The 18204-nt window shown below is 35.0% G+C and overlaps 1 long non-coding RNA gene across 2 annotated transcripts; it reads right to left on the reverse strand.

The window, feature by feature from the left end:
* Positions 1 to 17: 17 nt before the first annotated feature.
* Positions 18 to 13241, reverse strand: LOC145307622 (uncharacterized). Of its 2 annotated transcripts, none has more exons than XR_013875529.1 (7): positions 13136 to 13241; positions 12169 to 12241; positions 8603 to 8687; positions 8212 to 8420; positions 7760 to 7887; positions 3258 to 3291; positions 18 to 103 (listed from the first exon to the last, which is right to left on the reverse strand). It is a non-coding gene; the product is annotated as an uncharacterized LOC145307622 (long non-coding RNA). The 2 variants fall into 2 exon arrangements; XR_013875528.1 differs by lacking the exon at positions 13136 to 13241 and adding an exon at positions 12674 to 12725.
* Between the last annotated feature and the right edge of the window lie 4963 nt (positions 13242 to 18204).

Raw genomic sequence — 18204 nt, forward strand, 5'->3', positions numbered from 1 at the left:
TAAAGAATGTTATATTACCTTCAATTATTAATTATTTTCTTTTCTTCTGACAAAGTGAGTTATAGAGCTGATGCTTAACAGTCACACAAATATGTCCATTCATCTTAAAACAAGGATGACATCATCCATAAAAGCGAAGCTCTGAAACTGTAGGACAAACGAACATTACACTTGTAGAGTGTCAGAACTGAATAACCATAATATAAATGTATAAGAGTCGAAGCAAATTTGTAAGTAAATTTGTTGAAAAACTTCTTGATACAGGATAATGTTTATGGACATACTTACATTTTTAGGAGTTGATTATAGAGTTGCTATGCTTATAATATTGTACTTTGTTGTCCCAGGAATCAGTATACCAAAAGTCAGATCAACTGGATAATTAGATCACATTTGTTGTTAAAAAAGAAAAAAAATCAACATGTTTAAAATGGACTTACAGACATTCTGGTAATGATGATACAGTTGCTACGCTTTCTAAGTCGTACCTAACTACTACAGGAATCACCATGTAAAGTTTGACATTGATAGGATAATTGTAACATGCATAAATTAACGATAAAAGATATCCGTAACGGATGGACCTACGGACCTACCCTAATTATAGAAAAGCTTTGCTTTAAAAAAATCCATCTTTAACAATATTCTAATAGCGTTTATGATGGACAAAACCGAATATATATAAGAGTGGATAAAGAGACTGTCAGACAGACGGACACAGTAAGTTTAATAGTAGAGAAAATAAAAGAGAAAGAAAATTGAAATATTTTCAATTATAGGAGAGAGAAGTGGTGGAGGGTTGACAGATGGACAGACAGACGGACATAATAAGTTATAAAGCAGTTTCGCTTCTAATGTACAATACATTATTAGAGACAGAAAAATAGGAAATAAATAGAACTGAAAAAAAACTTTATTGTGGAGGGGGGGGGGGGGTGTTGACCTAATCTCCAAATATATTGATTCACCTGTTTATTAGATCTTACTGGACATACAAACATATATTACCACATATACACACAACTTTATTATACAAGATTATTACTCTATATTATAACTCTATTGTGTAATGTAATAGTATACTTTTTTAGGAATTTTCGTACCAAAGCTTCTCTATAGGTCACTAGTATTGGTCTGTCTGTCCGTCCTACGGGAAAATGTGATTTATTTAGGCAACCCATTTATTGTCAAGAGTCAGCAGCTACTCTATAGATTATTTTGTCTGTCTTCAAATTCAGCTGCTGTTAAGAATATATGATTGAAATAATTGATTACCAAGTGTGGGAGGAGAGTTGTATCCACCACCTGACAACAAAATTAACACATCCCTCCTTGGCTGGTGGTCTACACCCCCCTGATACACCCCGGGGGGCGCATCTCTACCCCCTCCCCCCCCCCTTCTTATGACAAAACCCTGTGAATGCCACTGTTTCTAATACCACATCATATGTTCTCTATATGACTAAATAGTTTTAATTCTGTCAATTATTTTATGGATGTTGATATACTTGTTATATTTCAACTAATAAAACAACCAATTTGTCAATTTTAGGGGGTTTTTTTACTATAGGGAAAAAAAGAAAATTTATCAGTTTTTCTTTAACTATTAATATATTAACAGTGATATTTTTATGTGTTTTTTTTTTAATTTTTGAAATACCTTATTTTTTTGTATATCCATATTATTTTTGTGTTATTTATATGTGTTCTTTAAATCTTTAAATAGCTTTATTTATTTGCATTTAATACTTTTATACAATATATAAACACTACTTTGTATAAATGAAAGCAAAGCTTTTCTATAATGAGGGTAGGTCCGTCTGTACGTCACACACAGTTAGCTCTTTTTGTTAATTTAAACAGGTTAGAATTATCCTATTGATTCTAAACTCTGCATGGTGATTTCTATAGTTGCTAGGTACAATTTAGAAAGTGTAGCAACTCTATATTCCAAGGTCAACAAACTACAATGCTAGACAATGCTAAAAGCAAAGATTCTCTATAATTAAGTCCTGAAAATGTAAGTATGTCCATAATTAATATCCTTTTTTAAGCAGTTTTTAAACAGATCTACCTACAATTTGTTTCAATTTTTAATCATTTATATTCAGATTATTCAGTTCTGACACTCTACATGTGTTAATGTTCGTTTGTCTTACTGTTTCAGAGCTTCGCTTTTATGGATGTTGTCATCCTTGTATTTATACTATATACTTTATATCCAATATCCTTAATATAAAAGTAACAGGAAGTCTGTCATGTCTTTTCTTCTCTGTCTGTAACTTTTATTATTTACCTTTACCTTGGGGATTTTCTGACATTTTAGAAGCGTCCTATTGATTTTAAACTTTGCATAATGATTACCTTTGGACGAACGGACAGACAGACATAGGTACAGGAGGACCGACACACCAAACCACGGACGGACCAACCTTAATTAAAGAAAACCTTTGCTTTCAAAAGTAGCTTTATAAATTATCTATATGTCTGTCTGTCTATCTAACAATATCTATCTATCTATTTTTATGTCCTATCTATCTGTTTTTCCATATTATCTATCCTTTTTTTTGTGTGTACGACTTTGTATTTTTTTAGGAATCCCTGGAACCCTGGGTCAGGATCAGATCTGGTCTTAAGGATCATCCAGGATCAGGTAGTTATGTAGGGGGAGGGAGGGGACAATGGGCTGTTTATTACACTGGTCCCCAAAGTTCTGTTATGACGTTTTCTATTTCATTGGCTTAAACCAAATTTCAACCAACCAAAATTAAATAAAACTTTGGGTACCAATACAATTTACAATCCCTTTTCCTTTCTCTCCCTATTTTTTTTTCTTTAAATACTTTGGGTACCAATATAATTTACAGTCAAATAACCACCCCCTCTCTATTGTTACTTTGGTATCATCCCCTTAAAAATATTTTTTTTCAATTCAAAATTTATATTTCCCCCCTCAACATAACTATGAACTCTGGCAGCAGCGCTCGGCCCCCTAGTCTATAATCTAACCTAACCTAATTGTAAAAAAATTGTTGTTCTCAGCCATAGTCATAGTTCTGTCAGGAAGGGAGGGGGGAGGGTAACCAAAATTTTTGAAATTGAAAAAAATATTACATAGAGGATAACGTCATTACTTCTTTTAAAAACTTTGGGTACCAATATAATTTTCAGTCCAATGTCCCCTCCCTCCCTGTTGTTACTAGTGCGCTACCTATTCATAAAATTGTCCTTGTAGCGTGAATAAAAATAAATAAAACCTGGTCAGCAGTAGTTGTAGGCTGTCTGCCACACCTAAATAGATAAATAGATAGTTAGATAGACAGATAGATAGAAAGATAGATATATAGATAGACAGATAGATAGATAGATAGATAGATAGAAAGATAGATAGATGGAGAAAGTCGCTCAATGTGACGTCATATAAATGAGGGATTATCCATCTCTTTTTTAGGAATTTTCTATCCCACTTGTCATATTTTATCTCATTATAAAAATATACTTTTAGTTTGGAACTATGAGACTGGTAATTACTTAAAGAATAAGGAGGATAAAGTTGAAATGTAAGTGTTTAAAGTAACAAGGATGACAACATTCATATAAGCGCAGCTTAACAAACAATAAACAGGAAGGGGGGGGGGGAGATGGTAGGAATTGATGGTAACTCATAACAAATTTTTCTGTCTGCTATATACAAAAATAACTCAGCGAGTTAGCGGCAATGATGCGCTAGTACCCAAAGTCAATCAGAGCCTGCTAAATTCTTGCACATTCCGAAAATATTGAATATTTGATCCATTGTCTTCTCTCCCTTACTCCCAGACAACTGATACTTTAAAAACCAAATAACATATATATAGACAATAGGATATGTGTGTGTCTGTACTAAAGGATCTTGCTAACCGCTGAACAGATATGGTTCTCCTTTACAATGTAGCTACCCCTAGGTCCTGGTATGGTTTGTAACTATTTTGGAGGATTGGGTACCACCTTCTCAAAGAATTTGCTCACAACCTCAAGTGCACCTTGAAGCCTTAACTGCTAGTATAGCGTTAGTTTGCTTGCCTTAATTTTTAACTTTGCTAACTATGAAGATATTGTTAATATCATTATAATTTTAATATTTAGGTGGTGTTCAAGGTGCCTTGACAATGGAATATATCCACCCTTTATCTCAGTTATTCCCTTCAACATGGAGCGCCACTTGGCTGGGTAAGATTTTCATTATGGCAGTACAAATATACTGTTGAGATACTTGTGACAAAAAATCAGCAAATGGTAGGGCTTTATTTTGTAACGTGACTAAAAAATCAGCCAATAGAATGAGGAAGCCCTATATCTCAGATATATCTATCTATCTATCTATCTATCCATCTATCTATCAATCTATCTATCCATCTATCTATTTATATTTATCTATCCATCAATCTACCCATATATCTATCCATCTATCTATCCATATATCTACCCATCTATCTATTCATCTATCTATCCATCTATCTATCCATCTATCTGTCCATCTATCTGTCCATCTATCTATCCATCTATAGGTCCATCTATCTATGTGTCCATCTATCTATCCATCTATATATTCTTCTATCTATCCATTTATCTATCAATCTATACATATATCCATATATCCATCTATCTATCCATCTATCTATCAATCTATATATCCATCTATCTATCCATCTATCTATCCATCTATATATCCTTCTATCTATCCATCTATCAATCTATACATCCCTCTATCTATCCATCTATCTATCCATCTATCTATCCATCTATCTATCCATCTATCTACCCATCTATCTATAGTATCTATCTATCAATATTTTCATCTATCTATCCATATATTTATCCATCTATATATCCATCTATCTATTCATCTATCTATCCATCTATATATCCATCTATCAATCCATCGATCTATCTAACCCTCCATCTATTTATCAATCAATCTATCGATCTATCTATCTATCCATCTATCAACATATCCATCTATCTATCCATCCATCTATCTATCCATCTATCTACCCATCTATCTATCCATCTCTCTATCCATCTATCTATCCATCTATCTATCAATCTATATATCCATCTATCTATCCATCTAACTATCCATCTAACTATCCATCTATCTATCCATCTATCTATCAATCTATATATCCATCTATCTATTCATCTATCTATCCATCTATCTATCCATCTATCTATCCATCTATCTATCCATCTATCTTTCCATCTATCTATCCATCTATCTATCCATCTATCTATCCATCTATCTATCCATCTATCTATTTATCTATATATCCATCTATCTATCCATATATCTATCTTGATGATAAGTTTTCATTATTGTTTAGAAGTAAGCACAGACAGAGATGCTACCAAAAATATGTATGTGACATCTGCAACTCAGGCATATCTTAATATAATGAGAGTTTTTTTACACAATCAAGTTGTATGTCTGTTAAGATCTCCCTAACATTTTGACCCTGGCAAAAAAATTGTTAAACTTTAACAGCTTTCTTTAGTTAAAAAAAAGACTTTGAGATAAAGGTTGCAAAATAAGATGGGTAGGGAAGCAAAATATCAGGTTATAGTAACTTCTATTTAACTTAAGGAAACTATATGTACATATAATGTTTAAAAAGGTGAGCGAAAACAATATCACGGCCCCCCCCCCCCTCCCCCGTCCCAAAATGGATTAAAACTTGTAGAGAGGCCTATCTAATATGACAGTGACACGTAGCTTGGTGCATAGGCATAAACATATATTATTTTTATCCTATTATATACAGTATTAAGCTTTTTTGTCTGTAGCAAAGGATCTTGATAACCAATAAACCGATATGGTTCTCCTTTACATTGAGGCTAAATATAGGTCCTGATATGGTTTTAGGCTATTTTAATCATACAAATATGTCTGGATATGGTTTAAGGCTATTTTTCTGCCCTTCCATATCCATTGAAATATAGAGCACCTAGATGCTAGGGGTGCATCCGTTAGAATTTATTATAGAATTAAGATTATAAAAATCCAGGTTGGCATAACTTGTATGCATTAACTAGCCATCAGAAAACACACAGAAATAATCTTACAGCTCACATGAAAACTGCTGGAAACGTTATGGACAGGAATGCATGGTTTCTATATACATGTTTTTATTTAATATAGCAAAAGTATTGTTTAATATAACCCACTTAACCTTGATAGAAATTAGAAATTTTAAAACATTTTTCAACTTTTTAGATGTTTTTTTATTATTTTTCTATGTTTGAGTGTAGCCATCCCTATTTGATTTTAGAAAATAAATAACTGTTTATTATTATTTGTTTAAGAATAAATAGAATTTAAAAAGCATAAATTATGAATGAATGAACCATTGTATTGACTATATAGGATGACTTGCCTGTATGTTGGCATCTTATTAAAACTTCCCTGTAATAACAGGTATAAATATATATAGATATATTCTCAGCATCACTGTAATACACTTTTATTTGTCTGTTAGTCTGTACTTGGCAGCTGCCAGCCACAGTCTACGGTCAGCGGAAAACGGCAGCGGATCTTTGTGAAATTTTAATACGTTATGTAGACTTGTAAGAAATGCTTAAGTTTAAAATTTGAAGTCTCTAAGTCAAAAATTGAGGCTACAGAAGCCTTTTAAAGATTTCTGGAGGCATGGAGGATCAGGACCTGCAGAATCATACCTGGAATCTAAAATTAACTTTAACACCTGTATTTCATATGAGGTTGTACTACTAGAGGATATTTTAGTATTTTGGTAAGATAAAATGCTGTGTTTAAGTCAAAAAAATATTTTTGCTCTTTACCTGGATGACCCTGCTGGCATCCTGTGCCCGTCAGGATGGAGATATTCAAAAAATTCCAACTCTCAATTATGTGTCATACCCATACTTAAAAAGTCACGCAGTTTGGGCTCTATATCTTTCACATACAGAAAAAAAACCCTGACCGTTAAGGGTTTATTATGCCCTTCTGTCTATTTTTTTTATATATAATCTATTTTTGTTATTTTAACTATGGTATGATATTCTTAGGTTTAATGTGATGACAAGGGAGTTTACAAAATCTGAAAAATTGGAGATAATACAAATATACAACAATAAAGGTAATTCTATAATACAAAGTAGCTTGATGTCTGTCCTTCTGTCCCTTAAGATCTCAGTAACCACTGAACCGATTGGATTCTATTCTTCAGGGAATATACCTGCTTGTCCTCTAGTGGTTTTAGGCTATTTTCTTGGAGGGTGAGACACCCCCAACTCCCCCAAAAACAAAGAAATCCCCACCATTTTTTTTAGATAGGTACCTATTGATCGCTGATACATATTTGGTATAAGAATATTAGGACAGATAGACTTATTATTTATAATAATATTGATGACTTAATATATGATATATTTAGGAGGAGATGCTGAAGAGAGAATGTTGGAGATTATCAAAGCAGGTGCCAATGTCATGCCACAGAACTACCTGGACGATACAGACTTGAACAAGTAAGTCAATATTAATATTAGGGTGGCAGTAAGGACTGATTAAATATCTGCTTTACCGTCTATAAGTCCATTTATATGTACAAAAGCATTCTTCCTAAAACTAAAATTAAAATTGGAGGGTCAACTTACCCCCCCCCCCCCATCTCACCCTTTCCCTCAAGTGCCCCCCATGGGCACAGCCGCTAGTACCTGATAAACCTGGATTTTCAAGAGTTCATTCACTGTGTGTACCAACCTGAATCGTTTTGACTATTTATCAAAACTGCGCACTGACAAGTTTTTCCCGTTGAACACCAGGGCTGCCGGCGGCTTGGCGGGGCTGCTGAGAGGCGACGGCGGCTGCTGAGCAGCTAGCCCTTACATCTGAACACATTTGATATAAGAAAAAGCAACATAATGTTTGTCTGTGTGTTTGTACCTGTATGAACCATCATGTGTCTTGTCAAAGTACTATTAGTAGAGAATACCTTTTCCCAATGATCACATGAAAATGACCTCTCACAAGTTTGAACCCTTTTGTGTGTATTCTAACCTAGCATTCAATACAACCCGATATAACCCAACAAACCAAAGCTAAACTAGGACCCCAATATTTTTATTTAATGTTAAAAATAATGGAGAGGGGAAGGGGTTTTTAATGCTCAACAAGTCGCTATAAGGTATATTACCCATGTATAACACACACACCTGATAAACCGCGGTGGCTGTGTAGGAATCCCGGGCTGCCGCAGCTCCCATCAGACCCTACAGTTGTTGTTGCTGCTGCTGCTTTTGCTCATGTCTGTACAGCTGGTCAGTAGCTGCTGTGGCTGCAGCTGTCGCGGCAGCTTATGGAGGATATCCATATACAAATGTTGTTGTTGGTCATATTGTTGTTGTCCTAACACAGGCTTCACCTTAACATAATTGAATTGATATAAAAGTAACAGTTTGTCTGTAGAGCAATATATTGCAAACCACTGGACCGATATGGTTCTCCTATATAGTAAAACTTCTCACAGATCCAGGGAAGGTTAATGACTATTTATGAAGAAGTGTGTAACTATATATGTAACTATGGAGCTATCTTATGCCTTACCTGAGTAAAATTAGAACACTTGTCTGGAGGCTGCAGTCATTAATACTTCAAACTATTTACTTGTCCAGCTACAATCTTGAAATAGCTATGCAAACAAGTAAAATGTAAACTTAAATACATGTTTTAAAAAGCTTTCATATGTATTGTAACTTATATTAAAGTAACAGGATGTCTAAATCTCTGTTTGTTTGTATGTGTAGCAAAGAATTGCGCCAATTGTTGAACTAATCCAGGAAATGTCCTATAAGAAGATTTTATTTTTAAGGATAAACCAGCTTTTTTTCTCCCTTGTGGAAAATGATAAGCTGGAAATAAGAAGCACAGAACCCAAAACTTCTCCTTTGTATGAGGAGAGAGGTAAGAGAATTTGGATATAGTCCATTTTGTGACAAGGCCTCTTAAGGGGCGTTACATCGTATTTTCACAGTAGCTTTTCCGCTATTTCTAGCACCTGCGGGGCAATCACCTAACCTAACCTATCAAAAGCTGCTGCTATGCCTAGCTCCTTCAGGCAGCTGTAACTCTACTTAACAACCCATACCCAGGGTACCCTAACACGGAGGGGGGGTGGGGGACTATCCCGCCCCCATAATTACCTAACCCGACCTAACCTGAAGTAATAAACCAACAAAAACTACCCCCAACACTTTTTTTTATAAATTTTAATTTACAGGAGTTGGTATTTTTGCCAAAGTAGAGATACCCGCAGGCACGGATATTCCAGAATTGCAAGCTGTTCTACTCAAGAAACCAGATGATTATCAGGTGAAAATATAATAGGTCTATTTTGTAATGGTTTACCACTATTTTAGGGTAGGGATCCTCTACCCTACCAATAAAAAATGCCCCTGGAAAAAAAACCTTTTTAACTTTTTTCTTTTTAAAACCAAAAAAGTACCTAGTCAATTTACACCCTCCACCCTACTCCTTCCGTCTTACCCAAACCTCAAGTGCCCCTAGAGGCCTTTAGGGGCATATCGATTAAAGTCAAGGTGATAGGACAATGGCCGAAAAATTGCTGTACATTGGGCATCCCTGACAGTTTTTCACAAAATAACAAAATATGTAGGTAGTATTATTAGTAGTTCAAACGTTTGGACACTCAACCAACCAATCAAAATACAATAATATAGTCCCCAAAGTTGTTGAGCCAATGATTAAAAAACTGTTATTATAAAACTTTGAGGATTATTGTTTTTTTTATTTTAGCATCAACCTGGGGAGGATTATTCTGAAATGCTTGTACAAAGAACAACATACAATCTTTCAGGAACAATTATTTAGTACCAAAAGTATTGTAAATTATATTAGTACCCAAAGTATTGTAAATTATACTGGTACCCTAAGTATTATGAATAATTCTGGTACCCAAAGTATTGTAAATTAAACTGGTACCCAAAGTAATGTAAATAATTCTGGCACCCAAAGTAAAGTAAATAATTCTGGTACCCAAAATAATGAGTATACTGGTACAGGCACACTCCAGTTAGTAAATAATAGCTGCCAGCACTTCAACAGCCAGTAAGTTTTAAAACTTATAATAATCACTGACAGACAGACAAACAGACTTCTTCAGAGCTAGAGGGCTAAAAAATTTGTGCATATCTAATGTTTGATAATAATTTTCCGACTATCAAAAAGTCAAAGTCAGTTTTCGCTTCTTTCACCCCTTTTATTTAACAACCTTTGTGTTTAGGTCCTTTTTTACTTAAAAATTTCAAATGGTTGTCATTTTTTGTTTTTTAAAGCTAGAAAAACTATTTTTTCAGAAGTTTATATGGTCACAGGAGGCCAGACAAAGTGTCTAAAAAATCAGCCATGTGACGTCATAAAAATGAGGGATTATCCATCTCTCTTTTGTAAGTAAGTAAGGGGTTTTCTTTCCCACTTATCCTCTCATCTCCCTCATTTTTATGACGTCACATGGCTGAATTTTGAGACACTTTATCCATCTACATATAAAACTGTTTTTGTAAAAATTGCAACAGACAGACTGATAAATACAGTAACATACAGACAAAGAGTATTTTTTCTTGTGAAAATTCCCCTGTTTGACAGAGATATTGTTATACTAATGTTAAGGTACACAGTGGTGAAGGAGAAAAAGGTTGTGGGCTGTAAAGCTGTAAGAGACATACAACCAGGAGAGGAGGTCACAGTAAATTATCTAGTAAGTTATTACAGATAGATAGTTTATATGTCTATCAATCTATTTATCTCTTCATCTATCTATCTATCTATCTGTTCGTCTATCTATCTATTTATCAGTTCATCTATCTATCTTTCTATCTGTTCATCTATCTATCTATTTATTTATTTATGTGTCTATCTATCTATATGTTAATCTATCTATCTATTTATCTACCTATCTATCTGTTCATCTATCTATCTATTTATCTATCCATCTATCCATCTGTTCTTATATCTCTTCATGTCTCTATTAATCTATCAATCTATCTGTCCAAGTGTCTATCTATCTTTGAATCCGTACATCTATAATCCTGATTATCTGTGTATATATCTATCTATCTTGTAGTCAGCGAAGAGTAGAAAGGCAGCTCAGGTCTATAGTGGGGCATGCTACTGTTGCATCAATGAAGATCTGAATGTCAATGAAGGTCTGGAAGTCAATGAAGACCCAGAATTTGATGAAGATTTTGAAGTCAATGAAGATCTGGAATTAGTGTTACACAGTGATGGAGAAGCTCAGGCTCAACCAATGATGGTGCAACAACCTCATCAACCTCCCCTGAAACTGAGTCTCAAGAAAGGAAGGAATGGATGGAAACTACTAAGATAATTGCAGGGAGGGATGGGACATTGTAATCTACAGAAGGAGTAATTTTGTGTATCATCATTGGTATGTACGTCAATTATCGGCCATTGTATTATCCCTTTAGATCCCTGATTTTTTATCATTTTTTTTGAAATATTTTTTTTTCAGAAAACAAAGTATGAGTAAAAATGTTGGAAAATGTATATTCAATGGAAAGCATTTTGGAGTGAAACTGCCTTGTGATTGTGAGGTAAGCATAATTTATTGTAATACTGTATTATACTTTACTACTGTATTCCATCTATACTGTACTATACATGTATTTATATACTCATATTTGGTGGCTAACTAATATTTTCAGATAAGATTATTTTTTTTTAGAATGACAATGAAAAAATTCAATATGTTATATAGGTAAGATATTTGTTGAAATCTAAGCTTTTCTATAAAAATAGGGTTGTTCCTCCTGTCCGTCCATACATATGTCCATAACAGATAGCTCTATAATTAAGGTTGAATCTTATACAAATAAAACTTTGGGTACGGGATTATATAACTTTGGGTACAAGATTATAAAACTTTGGGTACCAAAATATAAAACTTTGGGTATCAGATTATAAAACTATGGTCCGCCTGTCCGTCCAAACTTATGTCTGTCTATCTCTCCGTCATATGCCCTAACCAACCTGTTTAAAACTGTAGTTCTTGCCAGTAGTTTATTAGCCCTGCTGAGGTTATATTACCCTAAGTAACTCTATCCTTCATATGGCAGGTGTCCTAACTAACTAACCTGTTTAAAACTGTAGTTCTTGCCAGGAGTTTATTTGCCCTGCTGGAGTTATTCTCCACTAATGGCAGGTGTCCTAAATAGTATTACTAAACTCTTTGATTGCTCGACATTGTTACAACACAATAATCAACAAGGAGCACTAGACAACACAAAACATCCAGGGAAATGATTGTTGTTTAATTATATGTCAAGAGAAACCCACTAAATCGCTGGAAAAAGGAGGAACCATTTACATGTGATTCATGGGGAAAGAGTTATTCTATTTAATGTTACTTGACGCACCACATGAGGACATATACTTGTGAACATATCATAAGAGTTCTGCTGATATTTACTTTGTCTGCTAGCAGAAACAAAGTATCACAGCATTTTAATTGAACTTATAAAATATATGATAGAGGGCGAGGCTTTTTATAAAAGTTGTATACCTGTGTATTAAGTCATACTGGTAAGACAGGTGCTGAACACATGACATGACAATATAGATAGATAGATAGTTGTATACCTGTGTATTAAGTCATACTGGTAAGACAGCTGCTGAACACATGACATGACAATATAGATAGATAGATAGTTGTATACCTGTGTATTAAGTCATACTGGTAAGACAGCTGCTGAACACATGACATGACAATATAGATAGATAGATAGTTGTATACCTGTGTATTAAGTCATACTGGTAAGACAGGTGCTGAACACATGACATGACAATATAGATAGATAGATAGTTGTATACCTGTGTATTAAGTCATACTGGTAAGACAGGTGCTGAACACATGACATGACAATATAGATAGATAGATAGTTGTATACCTGTGTATTAAGTCATACTGGTGAGACAGGTGCTGAACACATGACAAGACAATATAGATAGATAGATAGTTGTATACCTGTGTATTAAGTCATACTGGTAAGACAGGTGCTGAACACATGACTTGACAATATAGATAGATAGATAGTTGTATACCTGTGTATTAAGTCATACTGGTAAGAAAGCTGCTGAACACATGACATGACAAAGTCCAACATAACCGAGGATAACTGAGGGAAGTCAATCTCACTCTCTTTTTCTGTCTAAACACAAATGTATTAGGTTAAGTAATACCCAACTTGTGCATGTGGTTTGGGCTATGACATTCTCCCTAATATTAATGTCACACACCTGACATAGCAGCAGTAGGAACCATTGTTAATGTCTTTAGTCATACCGCTGTATTAAGCTAAGATTCGAACCTATCACCTTCCCAAACACGAGCGGATGCGCTACTAGACAAGACAAAAACGCAGAATTTTGTATAATTCCATAAGCGCACATATTTGTTTTATTCTAAACAGACACTATTTCCCCATATATTACAAGATAATGGCCATTTCTGTTTGACGGCTTTCTAGGTTGTTTCTCTCTAAACTTGGCAAAATAACGATTATATCCCAGCCTTCCCTGGACCCAATAAGGAAGACTAGTGCTGTTTTAACTCTTTTCTAATACAGTAAAGTGTTATACAGTAATGAAATTCCGAACCATGGGAGTTTTTCATTAAAAATAACTGCCTATATGGACAATATTAAATTATAAAGTAGCCTTACAACTATGTTTAGTATACCTCTTGATATTGGAGATTCTCTAGTTTTCTGTGATGGTGTGTAGGGTCCCCCCCTAAACATCCAGGCCCCAACAATGTTAGGTAAATAGTTGATACCATCCAGCATAAACCATTTTCTGAAATTAAAACATAATTGTTACTTTTCCCGGCTTACTTATTTTTGCACTCACTTTTAAAAGCAAAGCTTTGTTTAAAATTAAGGTCAGTCCGTCAGTAAGTCAATCTTTTCAACTGTCCATAACGGATAGTTTTTACTATTAATTTAGGCATGTTAGAGTTGTCCTATCAACTTCAACATATTTGCCTGTATACCTACCTAGCCTCTGAGGACGGAATACACAGAGAGATTTTAATGTATTTCCGAATTTAACTCACATTGCGTGGCTTTTGTTAATGGTAGAAAAATATCATGCATACCGTTAGAACCGCACTGAGTTCTAGTTTTCAGAAATATGAATATTATATTTCAGCTGTTTGTACTTGAGTGGCTACGTTGAAAAATGTGAGGATGGGTTGAAAATGCTACCTGCATGTAAAGCAAGAAAAGATTCATTTAAAATATTTTCATTGATTTAACTTCATTGCTATTAAGCTTTTTAAAAGCAAAGCTTTTCTATACTTAGTGTCAGTCTGTACGCCCGTTCATCTGTAATTAGATTAGAATTGTCAAAATAATTTCAAACTTTGTATGATGATTCCTATAACAGTTAGGTACGACTTAGAAAGCGAATAATCAAGCCCTAAAAATGGAAGTATGTCCTTAATCATTATGTCCTGCAACAAAATTACTTACAATTTAGTTTATTTAATATTATGCTTATTCATTTTGACATTCTACAAGTGTTAATGTTTGTTTTTCCTTCAATTTCAGAGCTTCACTTTTATGGATGTTGTCATCCTTGATACTCAGCTTAATGAACCAATCAATCAAAATTCAATAAAAGTCCCCAAAGGTATTGATCCAACGAATCAGAAAGCATTACAATAAAACTTTAAGGACTAGTATAATAAACAGCCCAAATGTCTCCTCCCTCCTTGATGTGTTACAACTCGGCAAAGACCAGAAATTACAGAACCATTTTCCTGAAAAAAGAGAAACACAAATTAAGATAATATGAATTATCAATAATACAAAGTAGAACAATGTCTGTCCGTCTGTATGTCCGTCTGTCTGTCTGTCTGTTCATCTGTATGTCTGTCTGTCCATCTGAAGCTTAAGATCTTGGTAACAGCTGAACCGATTGGGTTCCACTCTTCAGGGAATAAACCTACTGGTACTGTGATGGGTTTAAGCTATTTTCTTGTGGGGGGTGAGGCACACCCACGCCCCAAAAAGTAGAAAAGATCCCCTTCCAAATTCATTTTATAAATTTGCAAATATGGTTAATGAATAAGTAAACTTTGTGGACTACTTTAATTAATATCCCATTGTCTCCTCCCTCACTGAATAAAACTCAGGTAAAGTAAAAAAAACAAGGATTACAATTTCCATAAAAGCAAAGCTCTGAATCGGTAGGACAAAAGAACATTAACACTTGTAGAGTGTCAGAGCTGAATAAGCAGATTATTATTGCAAAACTGTATAAATACATAATATTTAAGAACATACTTACATTTTTAGGACTTAATTATAGAGATGCTTTGCTTATAACATTGTACCTTGTTGAAATAGGAATCAGTATTTCAAAAATCAGATGAATCGGATTATTCTAACATACAAAAATTTAATGTCAAAAAAGTAAAAAATCAACATGTTTAAAATGGACATACGGAATTTTGGTAATGACTATAGAGTTGCTACGCTTTCGACGTCGTACCTAACTCCTATAGGAATCATCATGCAAAGTTTGAGACCGAAGAAAAACAATTCTATCTTGCCTAAATTAATGAAAAGAACTATCCGTTACTTACGACCCTTCGCTTTTAGTAATGGAGTTTTGTGTTTAACCCTAAGACTAATTAAACTTATGAAAGCATGATTTTCATAATTTATGCAAAGGATTTTTAACAGTGACCAATAGGAAGCATTTAAACCTTTACCCCCCTCCTACCAAACTCATTTTTATCTAAAGATTAATGGCGTTTTGGGTTTAACCCTAAGAGCAATTAAACCAATGAAATAACGACATCGATAAATTAAGCGGAGAATTTTTAACAGTGACCAATAGGAATCATTAAACCTTCACCCCCCCCCCCCTTGAACTCATTTTAATTTAAATGAATAATAATGTTTAACCCTAAGATACCTAAGACCAATTAAACCAATGAAATAACGACATCGATAAATTAAGCGGAGAATTTTTAACAGTGACCAATAAGAGGCATTTATACCTTCACCCCCCCCCCCTCTGAACTCTGGTAAATTTAAATGGCGTTTTCTTTATTACTTGGATCTCACACTTGAATTTCATGCACTCTAATAAAGTGAAACTCATAGCTGGCTAAAATAAATATATCCACCTAACCATCCACCCCCTTTACCTCATCCCCTCCCCTCCTACTGGATGGATGTGCTGACCAATAAATCATGTCCATGTTAGCAACCTAATTTGATACTAATTTACGAGTATTGCAGGACAGGGATCTAAAGGGATATATGCGAACCATATCAGTTCAGTGGCTAGAGAGATCTCTTGCATACAAGGAGAACCATATCAGTCCAGTGGTTAGAGAGATCTCTTGCATACAAGGATAACCATATCAGTTCAGTGGCTAGAGATATCTCTTGCATACAAGGAGAACCATATCAGTCCAGTGGCTAGAGATATCTCTTGCATACAAGGAGAAACATATCAGTCCAGTGGCTAGAGATATCTCTTGCATACAAGGAGAAACATATCAGTCCAGTGGCTAGAGATATCTCTTGCATACAAGGAGAACCATATCAGTCCAGTGGCTAGAGATATCTCTTGCATACAAGGAGAAACATATCAGTCCAGTGGCTAGAGATATCTCTTGCTTACAAGGAGAACCATATCAGTCCAGTGGCTAGAGATATCTCTTGCATACAAGGAGAAACATATCAGTCCAGTGGCTAGAGATATCTCTTGCATACAAGGAGAAACATATCAGTCCAGTGGCTAGAGATATCTCTTGCATACAAGGAGAAACATATCAGTCCAGTGGCTAGAGATATCTCTTGCATACAAGGAGAACCATATCAGTCCAGTGGCTAGAGAGATCTCTTGCATACAAGGAGAAACATATCAGTCCAGTGGCTAGAGATATCTCTTGCATACAAGGAGAACCATATCAGTCCAGTGGCTAGAGATATCTCTTGCATACAAGGAGAACCATATCAGTCCAGTGGCTAGAGATATCTCTTGCATACAAGGAGAACCATATCAGTCCAGTGGATAGAGAGATCTCTTGCATACAAGGAGAACCATATCAGTCCAGTGGCTAGAGATATCTCTTGCTTACAAGGAGAACCATATCAGTCCAGTGGCTAGAGATATCTCTTGCATACAAGGAGAAACATATCAGTCCAGTGGCTAGAGATATCTCTTGCTTACAAGGAGAACCATATCAGTCCAGTGGCTAGAGATATCTCTTGCTTACAAGGAGAACCATATCAGTCCAGTGGCTAGAGATATCTCTTGCATACAAGGAGAACCATATCAGTCCAGTGGCTAGAGATATCTCTTGCATACAAGGAGAAACATATCAGTCCAGTGGCTAGAGATATCTCTTGCATACAAGGAGAACCATATCAGTCCAGTGGCTAGAGATATCTCTTGCATACAAGGAGAACCATATCAGTCCAGTGGCTAGAGATATCTCTTGCATACAAGGAGAACCATATCAGTCCAGTGGATAGAGAGATCTCTTGCATACAAGGAGAACCATATCAGTCCAGTGGCTAGAGATATCTCTTGCTTACAAGGAGAACCATATCAGTCCAGTGGCTAGAGAGATCTCTTGCATACAAGGAGAACCATATCAGTCCAGTGGCTAGAGATATCTCTTGCATACAAGGAGAACCATATCAGTCCAGTGGCTAGAGAGATCTCTTGCATACAAGGAGAACCATATCAGTTCAGTGGTTAGAGAGATCTCTTGCATACAAGGAGAAACATATCAGTTCAGTGGCTAGAGAGATCTCTTGCATACAAGGAGAACCATATCAGTCCAGTGGCTAGAGAGATCTCTTGCATACAAGGAGAAACATATCAGTTCAGTGGCTAGAGAGATCTCTTGCATACAAGGAGAACCATATCAGTTCAGTGGTTAGAGAGATCTCTTGCATACAAACATCCTGTTACTTTTATACAAAAGGATATGATAATAGTTATTTCTCGCATCGTATTATAAACGGCTTTCCGCGGATATAGAATGTATAGCCTTCAGCACCTGGGGGCTAAAAAAACTAGTTTTAATCTTATAATTGTACATTTTTATATTCGTAGAAAGCTGGATATAATACAATGCT

Source organism: Acartia tonsa, chromosome 15 (genome assembly GCF_053477335.1).
Source record: "Acartia tonsa isolate MP-2025a chromosome 15, ASM5347733v1, whole genome shotgun sequence".
Taxonomy (NCBI): domain Eukaryota; kingdom Metazoa; phylum Arthropoda; class Copepoda; order Calanoida; family Acartiidae; genus Acartia; species Acartia tonsa.